This window comes from Atta cephalotes, assembly GCF_000143395.1.
Source record: "Atta cephalotes unplaced genomic scaffold scaffold00004, whole genome shotgun sequence".
Taxonomy (NCBI): domain Eukaryota; kingdom Metazoa; phylum Arthropoda; class Insecta; order Hymenoptera; family Formicidae; genus Atta; species Atta cephalotes.
Genome location: NW_012130068.1, coordinates 4962457 through 4974287, shown reverse-complemented (window position 1 = coordinate 4974287; position 11831 = coordinate 4962457). Strand labels below are relative to the sequence as shown.

Sequence of the window (11831 nt, the reverse complement as noted above, 5' to 3'; positions counted from 1 at the left end):
GAGAGAGAGAGAGAAAGAGAGGGAAAGAGAGAACAAGATCAGTTCAGGGGTTACGTCTACTTGATCGACCCCGCCGACTATCGATGATTTCGTTTATTTCGAAATGGAAAAGAGCGAATAAAACTCCGATGATGACATCTTACAATTCAATTTCGATTTTCGAACCGGTTTCGATTAATTTGATTGAGAGATAACTTTGTTTCTATTTTTTAATCTTTCATTTCTTTAATTATATTCTTTTATATTTAGTTGCAATCATAATATAAATATACATCTGCGTTATAAAAGACAGATTTAATTAAACTACATCTATATTCTTCATTTTTTGTTGATGTTTTTTGTTAACTTCATATACAAAATATTAAAAACAATTAATAATTTAAATATTTATTTAATTGTCATTTTGAAATAATAAATATTCTTTTTTCTATAACATGAAGTCCGAAATTGAGAGATTTAAAGATCAGATGCACATGTTGGCGCGCAAAAATTTCAAGAAGAAAAAAGGGACAGCTGTATATTCGGCAACATCGTTTTAGGGGCTGTTACGCTCCCACGAGGCTGTACGAGGCGCCTTACCCTCTCGGTACAGCTAAATGTCTACATTCTTTCTACCATTCTACCCCTCGTCGTGCTACACACTTCGAAACTCACTCACTCCGCCATTCCTACGCCAGAAAATCCCTCGCGGCGTTCACTCAATCATACGCTGTTTGTGTCGCGACGACCACGTAGCGCACAATCGGCGCAAGAAAAAGATGTCCATCGAGCAAGAAACTCACCCTGCTTGGTCTTGGTGTCATTCAAGCTCTCAGGCCCTCATCTCTTTCTCCTCCTTGTCCATATAATCGCAGTTTTACATCACAATCACAGATCAATCACTGATTCATTTTGCTAGAAATATCAATTACAGTCATTTCGGCATGTTTAACTCAGGTCGTCTTAGCTAAAATAAATATGCATTCCTCATTTTATCGTTGTTATATATTATCGACTGTTATATTAATTAAATAATGATGTATCTATATACATTTTTTACGTGTTTAATTTTAATCTATTTAATAGTCATTTTGTATTGACTAATTTCTAATCATTCGAATAACCATTTCTGTTTCACTTTATCTATTACTAAACTAATTTATTTATTAAAATATTACTGTGTCCTAATGAAACTGTATTTGCTGTTGTTATACATTAATTCTTATGTATATATCAAAATGCAATCTGAATAGATATCTGAGTTCTTTCTGGAATACAAATACTTATGAATATCGAATTTTATGCTGTAGAATACTATATAATGTGCATTAGAATTACACATATAATGTGCATTACTTTACAATTACAGCATCATACATGGACGCGTAAGATCGCGAAGATAATATTCTCACTAGTAATTTGGTTCCTTGATTAACAATCATCTTTGATGCTTACTTATTACAGTGGGATGGCAATTTCCTGCATCATAAAAAATATTTATTTTTGCCGTAATCCGACGCGCTGGTGTAGGAAGCGGAACGCATTTGACTGGTTTAAATCTCGTCGAGTCACTACCGTTAAGTACGATTAATTATTTTAAGCTTTCCACTTCACGAGCATCATTTAAAAGCAGGATCCATTATCTGCTTTCCACAATCAGCGTGAACCGTATTTGCATTTCGCAATTGTTTTTTTTTTTTTCGAATCCCGATTCATTCGCATTAGATATGGGTTGGATCGCAGTTGTAATTGATTTTGTAACGCTCGATGCATAATGCGTCGATGCCAGACACGAGATATATAATAATAACAATTTAATTTTTAATCCATACAATACAGATCATTCTAGTAATATTGCAGCAATAATGGCAACGTTCCAATAACATTGCAGTAACGTTGCAATAATGTAGCTGCAAGCTTCTGTGTAGTATCTCTGAGAATAATCATATGATAATTGCTGAAAAATTTCTAATTACAAAGTAAAAATAATCTTGATAGTTTTTAACACATTTGTATGTAAAAGGCTCAAATTTTAAAACATGTTGCTGCAATTTTCAAGATATTTTCATTGTAATTATTATCTTTTCATACTTTTCTTGTACTGAAACGAAATGAGCAATAAGATTTTTCATTTATCATGTAATAAGTTAAAAAGTATTACGTAAAGTTATATGTTATGCGCTAAACGCAATTTATCGTTAGCTCCACAACTGTGCCTTCTCTTATTCTCTCATGGAGCATCCTCTAGGAACTCTGCGACGAACAATGTCTCTGTTTTCCGCTTCTCCCCCGCCGCGGAAACCATTTTTATTCGCTACAGTATGCGCTTCATAATCTTTGTCGACTCCTCGAATGTCAGACTTCTTCTTGCCCTGCCCGCACATCCTTTTCCCTCACTGCCCATTCCCGCAACCCTCCTAGCCGAATGTTGCTTCGCTTTCTTGCGAGAGTTTCTCCTCAGGATAGAGATCGCCTTTGTGCTTCCATCGACTTGGGCTGACAGGTGGAAATGGACGATTAAACGATCGACAAACCCGCCAAGAATTGTCTGGAAGCGTTGGTCAGTACTACCGCAAAAAGCAGTCGCATTCAAAACGAGGTGTTTTTTGTAACTCGCCATTTATGTCCGAGAAGTTAAAAGAATGCGTGAGAAAAAGGGAGCGATGTTTATTTGAAGTAAATATCGTAAAACAAATGTCTTTTTTTTATTGCAGCAAATACATGTAAAAATTTTTTTAAGTTCTAAAAAGAGAAATTTTATCATTTGCTAATTTTTTAATAAAATATATTGATAATTATCATGCAACTTTCTTGTTTTTTTGTTGTTATTAAAAATCAAAAATATCAAAAAATAAATGTATTACTAAAAGTATTAATTTTGTTTTAAAGTTAAATTGTGCTACCAAAATATAAATGGTTCATATATATTTAAAAAAATAAAAATATTCCGACGGAAAAGATGTATTAATAAAAAAAGAATTTTTATAATAAATTCTTTTCATAATCGTAGGAAAGTAGACAACCAATGTGAGTCAGCATAGGTTGTTGGTGTAAGAATATCATATATTCAGAAATGAAATAATTACAGATGTTTCGACTCTTTTTCTTTATTATTGGGTCATCTTCAATATAGTTTTTGAAATAATTCAATTATACAAGTTAAAACGTTTAATAATCGCTTAATATTTCATCAATAGATAAGATATAAAAGTTGTCTGTCGTATTTAACTGAATACTCAAACAATTAACATTATATTACATATTGACGATGATCAGATAAATTAGATAAATTAGTCTTACCGTGCGTACGGTAAGACATTTCAAAAGTCTTTTCATAATATTTCTTATACAATTACACATTCTCACACACTATTTCCATTATGTTTCTTATATTGCCTACTCTGGTTATGTGTCTTTCTTATCCTAGGACGCTCGTACGAGATTCTCGAATACACTCACATCAAGGGAGAGAAAGTAAGCGAGAGAGCGATGAAAGGAAAAGGAGGAGTTGCGGCCGAAAAGAGAGCAAAGAGATTTAGGTTAAAAGAAGAGGACGATTATTTATGGGACGATTGTATGGTGGCGCGTCCGTGCCATGCATAGACAGTACCTCATTCCGATCGACAAACGAATGGCTCATTTTCCGTCCGCAAATGTACGGAAATGCCACTCGAGAACGGCATTTCTTAATATTCGCCGGTATTAGGAGATAACCCTAACTTAAGGGTAAGTCACGTTCCCATAGAAACGCAACGTTGCCATACTTTTAAGAACTGATCTGTGGCTATACAACGCTTTAATAGATTTTAATCTTCTCTTTTTTAACTCAATATCTTATCCGATCACTTTTACTTATTACTTTTAATGTAAAAAAAAAAAAGAAATGTGCGAGGAGATATCTTAAGATTTTTATATCTTAAGATATAAAAACGTTGTATTTCCTCTTTTTTGAAATATAAAATATTATCGATTATTTCTTAAAATATATATATATATATTTTTACATATTGGCAATTATAAGACATGAGAATAAGCTTTATGGTAAAAACTACAGCATTAAATTAATACGCGAATATTTTTCATGACATCTCACGTTAAATCACATCCCAGAGCCAAATTTTTGTGATCAACCGCGACGTTGAAAGCGCGAAAGTCACATCGTCGTTGGAATGGAGGAGGCTGGATTCTTCTTCCGACGGAATCGTCGTGAAAAAAGAGAAAAAAGGGGGCAGGACGGATGCAGCTTTTCAGAAGAGCTTTTACGAGTCGCATATGTGACCGCCATCTCCTTTATCCCCCGCTTTATATTCCTGGCACCGTGTTATATCCCTCCTACCCTCCGGCCACCAGCTTCTCCTCGTACAACCATCACCTCAACCCCCACGAACCGGCCGCTCTCTCACGGGGGCAAAGAGTGTCGGTAAGGAGCACCGACACACCGCCTCCAACCGTGGCCGACCCTTGAAAGCTTCGTGAGGAATTCTTTTTTCATATTCACTAGGGAGTGATAGTCCGACGTAACCTAACAAATTTCCAACCCTCGAATCTACGAGAAATACACCCTCCATCTCGTTCGCCCGAACGCGCATTTAAATCCTCGAAGATCCTTGCTTTGCTCGAGCGAGAACCGATCCTTTCTCGTGCTGTTTCCCGCCATCCGTCCAGTCTTTCCACCCCCATCCGCCATTCCACCCCCCCGACTACTCCACGAAAAGCATGGTCGACCACCACGACCGCCCAGGGACCGATTCTTTCCACGCACAATTTACAGTTTCACATTTTATTCCCATCGCGCGTTCGACAGCGGGGGGTTGAGGTGTGAGGGCTCCATCCGGATAAACTCGTTTCTCCCTCCTGGTCGCCAATCATCTTTCCTGTCGGGTCTCTGCGGTTTCTTATGGAGAACGGGGGTCCATCCGGAAATCCGCGAAATTGTTATTTATGATATCGAAATTCGAGGACAACTGGGCTATAAGATCGTGACTAATGCAAATAATTCGAAAGTCCAAAAGCTATTACTGTTCTAAATAATAAATTATATCTAAACAGTTATTTCCTAAATATATATTTTTTAATATTGAATTAAGACATAATACTTGTCATTAATACTAATCATTGAGATCAATAAAACTCACATATTTTCTGCTTAATTGTAAATTGATATGTGTCAGTTTCTTTTTGTATAATTATATCAACAGGTTATTATCTAACGACTATTTTATTATCTGCATTTTATTATCTAAGGGCTCAATTGAATGTAATGAATAATATTTAATGAAATATTTTCCCATAATTGAATAATCGGTTAATTAAATGTTAATCAAACTGAGATAATTATCGCAACTAAACTATTTATCATGGTTAAATGAGTCAGTGCTGTGTATAATTATGTTCATACGGTCATTTGAATAATTACTTAAGATAAATTAATAGAAGATAAAAGGCTAACACATGTCAGAAATATTTGCGAGAATTAATTAAATAAAAAATATACTTTTCACACACACACACACACACACACACACACACATACACGCGCGCGCGCACATATGATATATTCACATACTGAAAATACGTTTAATAAAATATATTTTCGTAAAGTTAGATTTATTTAGAAATAATAGTTTATTTCTAATTTTGAATATGTGTTAACCAATATTAACTAATTTTTCTTAAAATATTTTATTTTTAATATAAATATATAATATTTCAGTTATATATTTTTTTAATAAAAAATCCTTTTATTTTTAATTTCTAAAAGAAATATTTAATTTATTATTAATATTAATACTTGTTTGACTTATTTAGTCATACAACTTTAAGCATAATAATATGCACGCATAATGATCTAAAATAAAAAATTTTAATGTTATTCCTACTGCCTTTTTATTATAAATATACGAATGATAGAAGTGGTTCAAAAGACCATTGCTTTATATTTATAGTTAATTCGATTATGTGGGTGGTCGTCATCCTGGAGATCGTAATTAATCGCTAGACATAATTATAAAATAATTATAAAATACGTAATAATTTAATTTTTAATGGTTGAGCCAGAAAGAACCTTTGATTAAGAAACTATTACAGTTTTTACATTCAGTCGCGCTTTTTCCTAAATAATTGATTATCTATATATACAACGGTGTGCTATAGATTTAATAAATATAGTTTAATGCCTATCTATAATAATTCTTCTAATGTAATTCCATGATGTATTAATAAATTTTAAGAGATGGCAAAAAATTTTAATTTCTTTTAATTTATTTTTAAATATTAATTTAAATATAATAAATCAATGCAAAATTGCTCTCCATATAATATTTATCAAAGATATATTAATGCTTTAAAAAAATCATTAACAACAAATTGTTTCTTGCTATTTTCACAAAATATAATTATGGGCTAATGCAGTATTTGATTTTATCCGCAGCACGTGCGTGCGCTAGAATGACGGTGGAAGGACGCAGCAGGTCGGCAAGACGATAAATTACAAAGGACGAAACGATGGCTGAATCACTGTTAGGAGACATTAAAATGCCGCGCCGCAAAAATCGAACAAAGTAGGAGGCACCGTAGTGCATTTTGCGTCACGGTCACGCAAATCTACCGTCGATTGGCACGAGTTACGGCGTCGCGAAACGGTTGGCCGCGGACACGTTCGGAAGTCAATGAAGGATCGGCATAGGAAAGAAACGGAGCTATTAACTGACCAGCGAACAGAAGAAACGACCTCGCGATTGCACCATGACGAGAATCCGTCGCCGATGTTGATCAATGCTGGAGTTCACGGATTTAACTGCGATTGACGGAAGTGTTTGAATCGTAAAAATTTTCCAGTAAGTATCGCTATTGTATGCAAATTTATGGACCGAATCGATTCTGTTCGCTTTTGACGTAAATAATGCGAATATTTTTCTCATATTCATCGGCATGTGCATAATTCCAATTTTACAGTATAAATCAACACGCGGAAACACGCAATACGAGCATGGCTAGATGCATCAAATGCTTTCGAGTGATCTATCTATACATTATCTTAAACGGAAATATACATATATTGTGTTGTACTGCAATATAGCTGAGGATCAGGAGAAGTAAACCGTCTGTCATGCGCGTCAGTATCATAATTAAAACCAATATATGTTAGGAAATAAGGAAGCGATTTTCCTTCGAGAGTGATACGCTCCTATGCTTCCATAAATAAATATATATTAAAATCCAACATAACACAAAAGTATCAAAGTACTAGTCCATAATTCTCTTTCGTATAGCAGAATCGCTAAAGAGGTATTTCTCAACTATAAATTATAAAAGAACATTATCTCGAATATATCATATCCATTTTTTCATAATTAATTTTTTAAGCATAAATTATACATTTAATAATATCTTTCCATTTTTAATGAACGTAATTATAACTATACGAGGTATCTATAATATCTGAATAATGCTTAACGCTTTGGTTTAAATGTAACCGTACCGTATAGTGTAACCATCATCAAGACAATATCAAAACAAAGTTGCTCCTTTATTAATGAACCTCGTGATTAATGAAGGAACGAATTTGACATGAGTAGCACATGCTATAGCAACTAACGCCGTTGTTGCTTTTCTATAGAATCGGGAAAACGCATGCTCGAGGGAACGTTGCACGCGTTCGGATCTCATTAATGCAAGAACAATTTATGCCTGGTGCACGCTCCCACTTAGTTGATTATATTTATGATTTCCACGTATTATGCCTGATTCGTAATGCTTCCAGTCCATGGGGTGCAACATGAAGCAGTTGCTTCGGCCGGTTGTATCGCGAATGATGTTGCGCTCGGGCCAAAGCGCGAGCGATAAGTTAATTCGCGCCGGTGTAACTGGCCTGCGATTAATCGATATATATCGTATCCGTGTAAATTAGATAAAGCGATGAGCACAGCGGGAATACGGCAATGTCCGCGGAAAACGCAATTCGTCAGCTTCACCAGGCTGCATTTTACGGCATTCGATAGTGTGGACGCAAAGTATCACGCAATAATTATTGAAATATTATATCATTATCTTTATTGCTGTAGATATTCATCTATGCGGATGGCTTTTCTTCGATTTTGCATTCTCAATTTTCATAAAAAATAAATATACGTTATATAAAAAAATAAAAATGTAATTATTTTTAAAGAACGATCGGAAATATAATGATGATCATATAAATTTAGAGATTTCCTTAATAATATTTTGTACAAAGTATATTATATACAACAATTACTGAAATATTATCGTTTTATTACTGTAGATATTTGTCTAGTTATCTTTTCTTCGATTTTGTCATTCTAATTTTCAATAAAAAAAGAATAGATACATTATACATAAAACTATCCTAACATATGTAACTTCTATGTCTAAAAAAGATATTCTGTGAAAAGAAAGAAAAAGATATTCTATATTATAATATTTTTATCTTTTAAAGACGATCAGAAATACAACGCTGTCCATAAGTTTTAGAGACTTTCTTAACGATTTTTCCCGACTTACTTGCTGTCTACATCCGATACTCGTGCAAACAATATTACATTAGCGACCTGGCCAAACACCTACTGACGTTTCGGCGATGATGACGAGCTGACATACGTTCCGGTTCTTGCTATTATCCGCCCTAGCATTTTCGTTTATCCATATTATCCTGAACCGTGTACTTTTCCAATAGCGTTGACGCTATTGGTTGATTAGCGTCCAAAGGAAATTGTCTCATAGTTCGTCGATAATCGACGCGACGCATCATACTTCGCCCACACTATTGCAAATAAATCGAACAGCGCTGATAATAGGAAGGTAAAGAGGAAACTTAATACACAATTTATTATATTAAAAATTATAGTTCCCAATTGTGAAGAACAATTAATTTTTGTCACTTTTTCAAAAGTGACAAAAATTAATTGTATAATACGATAATCATTATATACTTTTATATATATTTCAGAATGGCTCCGGTGATGATTCACAATAATATCTCCGGCGATGTTATCATCAGAGAATGGACCTACGAATCGAATTAATTTTCTCGGAGCAGCTCGATCGCGACCATCTGAACGAAAATTAGGTGTTTTCTATTAGAGTGGCTGACCCGTTTACATTCACTGATCAGTAAGTAGCAATAAATATTTGTTGGGTGACTATCGAACGCAATTATTGGGTAACACATGGCCCCTGACGTACCTCTGTCGTCTCGATGAAGTGTCTAGCAGCACGTTATATTGCCATTGCGAGAAATTTACTCCTGCATTATTGATTTATTGCCTTTGGTACTCGATCAGTCACATTATATCCGTTTGTCGATTGAATAAGATATATTTTTGTACAATTTTGAATATTTTACGATTAATTAAATCCAATTCTATCATTTCTTTATGATATACTCGAATGAAATCAGAATATATATCTGACGAAAAAACCAAGTCATATGGTAATTTAATTTTTTTTAATATAGAATAATAAAAAAAAGTTGGCTACAAAGTTTTATGTTTATTAAATCATTATTTAGGTGGCAAACTAATGTTATTGTAATCATTTTGATGTCAAAATGACATTAAAGTCATTTTTATGTCAAAATAACTTTAAAATACTTATAAAAAACTTATAATAAACCTACAAAGTAGCCATTTTGAATATTAATTATTTTTTATATTTAATAAGCTATAATTAATATTAAAGAATTTATTTCTTTGTAAAATCATTTACGTATATATCATTTTAGTATATTAATTCATTAGTATTTTAACAATTAGTGTTGTTAGTGATTTGGTAAACTCAAAACTTTGAGAGTATTTTATCATCCTGTACTTGTATCCTGTGATACTTATATATAATTAAATAACGTATTTTTTTCTCATTACAGGAAATAATATGACTACTTTTCAATTCATACTATAAAGCTTCTTGTGTCATCGTGTTACATTTCCGTAAAGAATCGTATGCAACAAGAAGCCACGATGGTCGGCGGCCGTCATTGATCTCCTGTTAGAATCGGATCACTTCGATGTAACAAGATAAATAGTCAGCGGGACACCGTCGGTGGTCGAGGGTGCGGATCGTGGAGTCATGCTGACTATGTATCTGATGATCAAGAGAACTGAGTACGCGCACGCTTGTCGGATCTGGATGTATTTAACGCATACATCAAGGTAGACTGAAAGTTCTTTGATCGCGCAACAAACCGATGGGACACCTTTTCGATTCACTTACATGAGATGAAGTTCAATTCACTTAGATGAGATCGTTGATTCGCTTTTGCGTGAGCTAAGAATAAAATATTACTGATAATTCAATTTCTTGACATAACACAATATTGTTACGCGATAAAATAACGAGCGATCTGTAATTAATCGATTTACGCTACAACGATGAAAAAAGCGATAAATGATTGATTAAGAATCACCGAAGCAAGAACTATATCGGATTTCGCATCATCTAACCGCAAATCTCACGATCTAATGACAAATTCTCGCTTTAATGTTTCTCATAGCGCGCTCACCGGCGGGGAACCCCCCAGGCTTCCGAACAGCGCGAGCCCGATCAGCTTTTTATTCCGTGGCGGGTTTTTGCACGATCATCGGGACTTTCGTCACGGCAACACCCGGGCACGTGACGCCGTGAACACGGTGTTACAGGTGTTTGCACCCATCCACAGTCTCGACTATGATGACATCCTTTCGAATCGATTCGTCAGACTTTCCCTCTCTTGGATTTTTGTCGCAACGCCTGTACCACCCGCGAGTGTGAAATGGTAACGTTCCAGGAAAACGTCAACCGATCGCGTCAGACTATATCGACCAATCGGCCGGTTCGTTCTACTTCAAATCGCCATCGTTCGTTTCTTCGTCGCTCGCCGACGTTCCACGTTTTTGTTAACGGTATCCTGTGGCCGATCCGAAGACGTCCAATAACTTCGTTAAGTGTTTTTACTTAGAATGCAGAATCGGAGATCTCCGGAAGTGGTCTGATACAGAACATTTAAGCAGGTTTCTTTCTTTTTTCTGCGAAGCATTTCTCGGAAGCACCGTTATTAACATTATCGCAAACAATGTTTCTTTAATTGCTTAAAATAATTCTCGATATTTTTCATTAAATAATAGTAAAGAATAATATGTTCAAGTTTAAAATATTGAAGCGTGATAAATATAGCTTAAATACAATAGAAATGTATAGAGAACTTATTGTTTCTTTCTTTTACCTACTTTCTGATAAGATGTTATATTCTTAGAAATCTTATATACAGAATCTGGTCACGAATAATTTTATTAAAATTCTACGAGAGAAAAAGATGTATATAATTTGTCTCTATATGTACATTATTTTATTTTAACTTATACCGTTTCACTCTATAATTTTAATTAAGATTATAGAATGAGATAGTATAAATTAGAGCGAGATGTAAGAAAGAAATTGTCTTTCTTTTCGTAGAATGTTGACAAAATCACTCGTAGAGTAGCCAAACTCTAATGTAAGGTCTCTAGAAATGTATTACTCGTCAGAAAGTAGGTAAAAGGAAGAAACGACCGATTCAAATAAAAACATTGCGATTATAGAAGCTTCCGGTAGAACGGATTGTATGTACTATTCGACTCGTTACAAACACGGTCACGATTATAAGTAGTCCAGATAACAAAAAATATCTAGTAAAACAAGCGAAGTGTGATCGGTTGCGAGAGGGTGGGCATAAACGATGAAAAGGGGTGGCCCAGGGGTATTGGCGAGGAGCTCGTCTGCTCGGTGAACCGTGGATTAAGATAAACCCTTCATCGGTTTCTTGTCGAACGATTCCTGTCGTCCTTTTGTTGGCGCAACCCACAGATAGCGCCGGCTTAAAG

At 34.6% G+C, this 11831-nt stretch overlaps 1 pseudogene; it reads left to right on the top strand.

Moving 5' to 3' along the window:
- Window positions 1-2176: 2176 nt before the first annotated feature.
- Window positions 2177-3692, top strand: LOC105625951 (annotated as a pseudogene).
- The last annotated feature ends 8139 nt before the right edge of the window (window positions 3693-11831 follow it).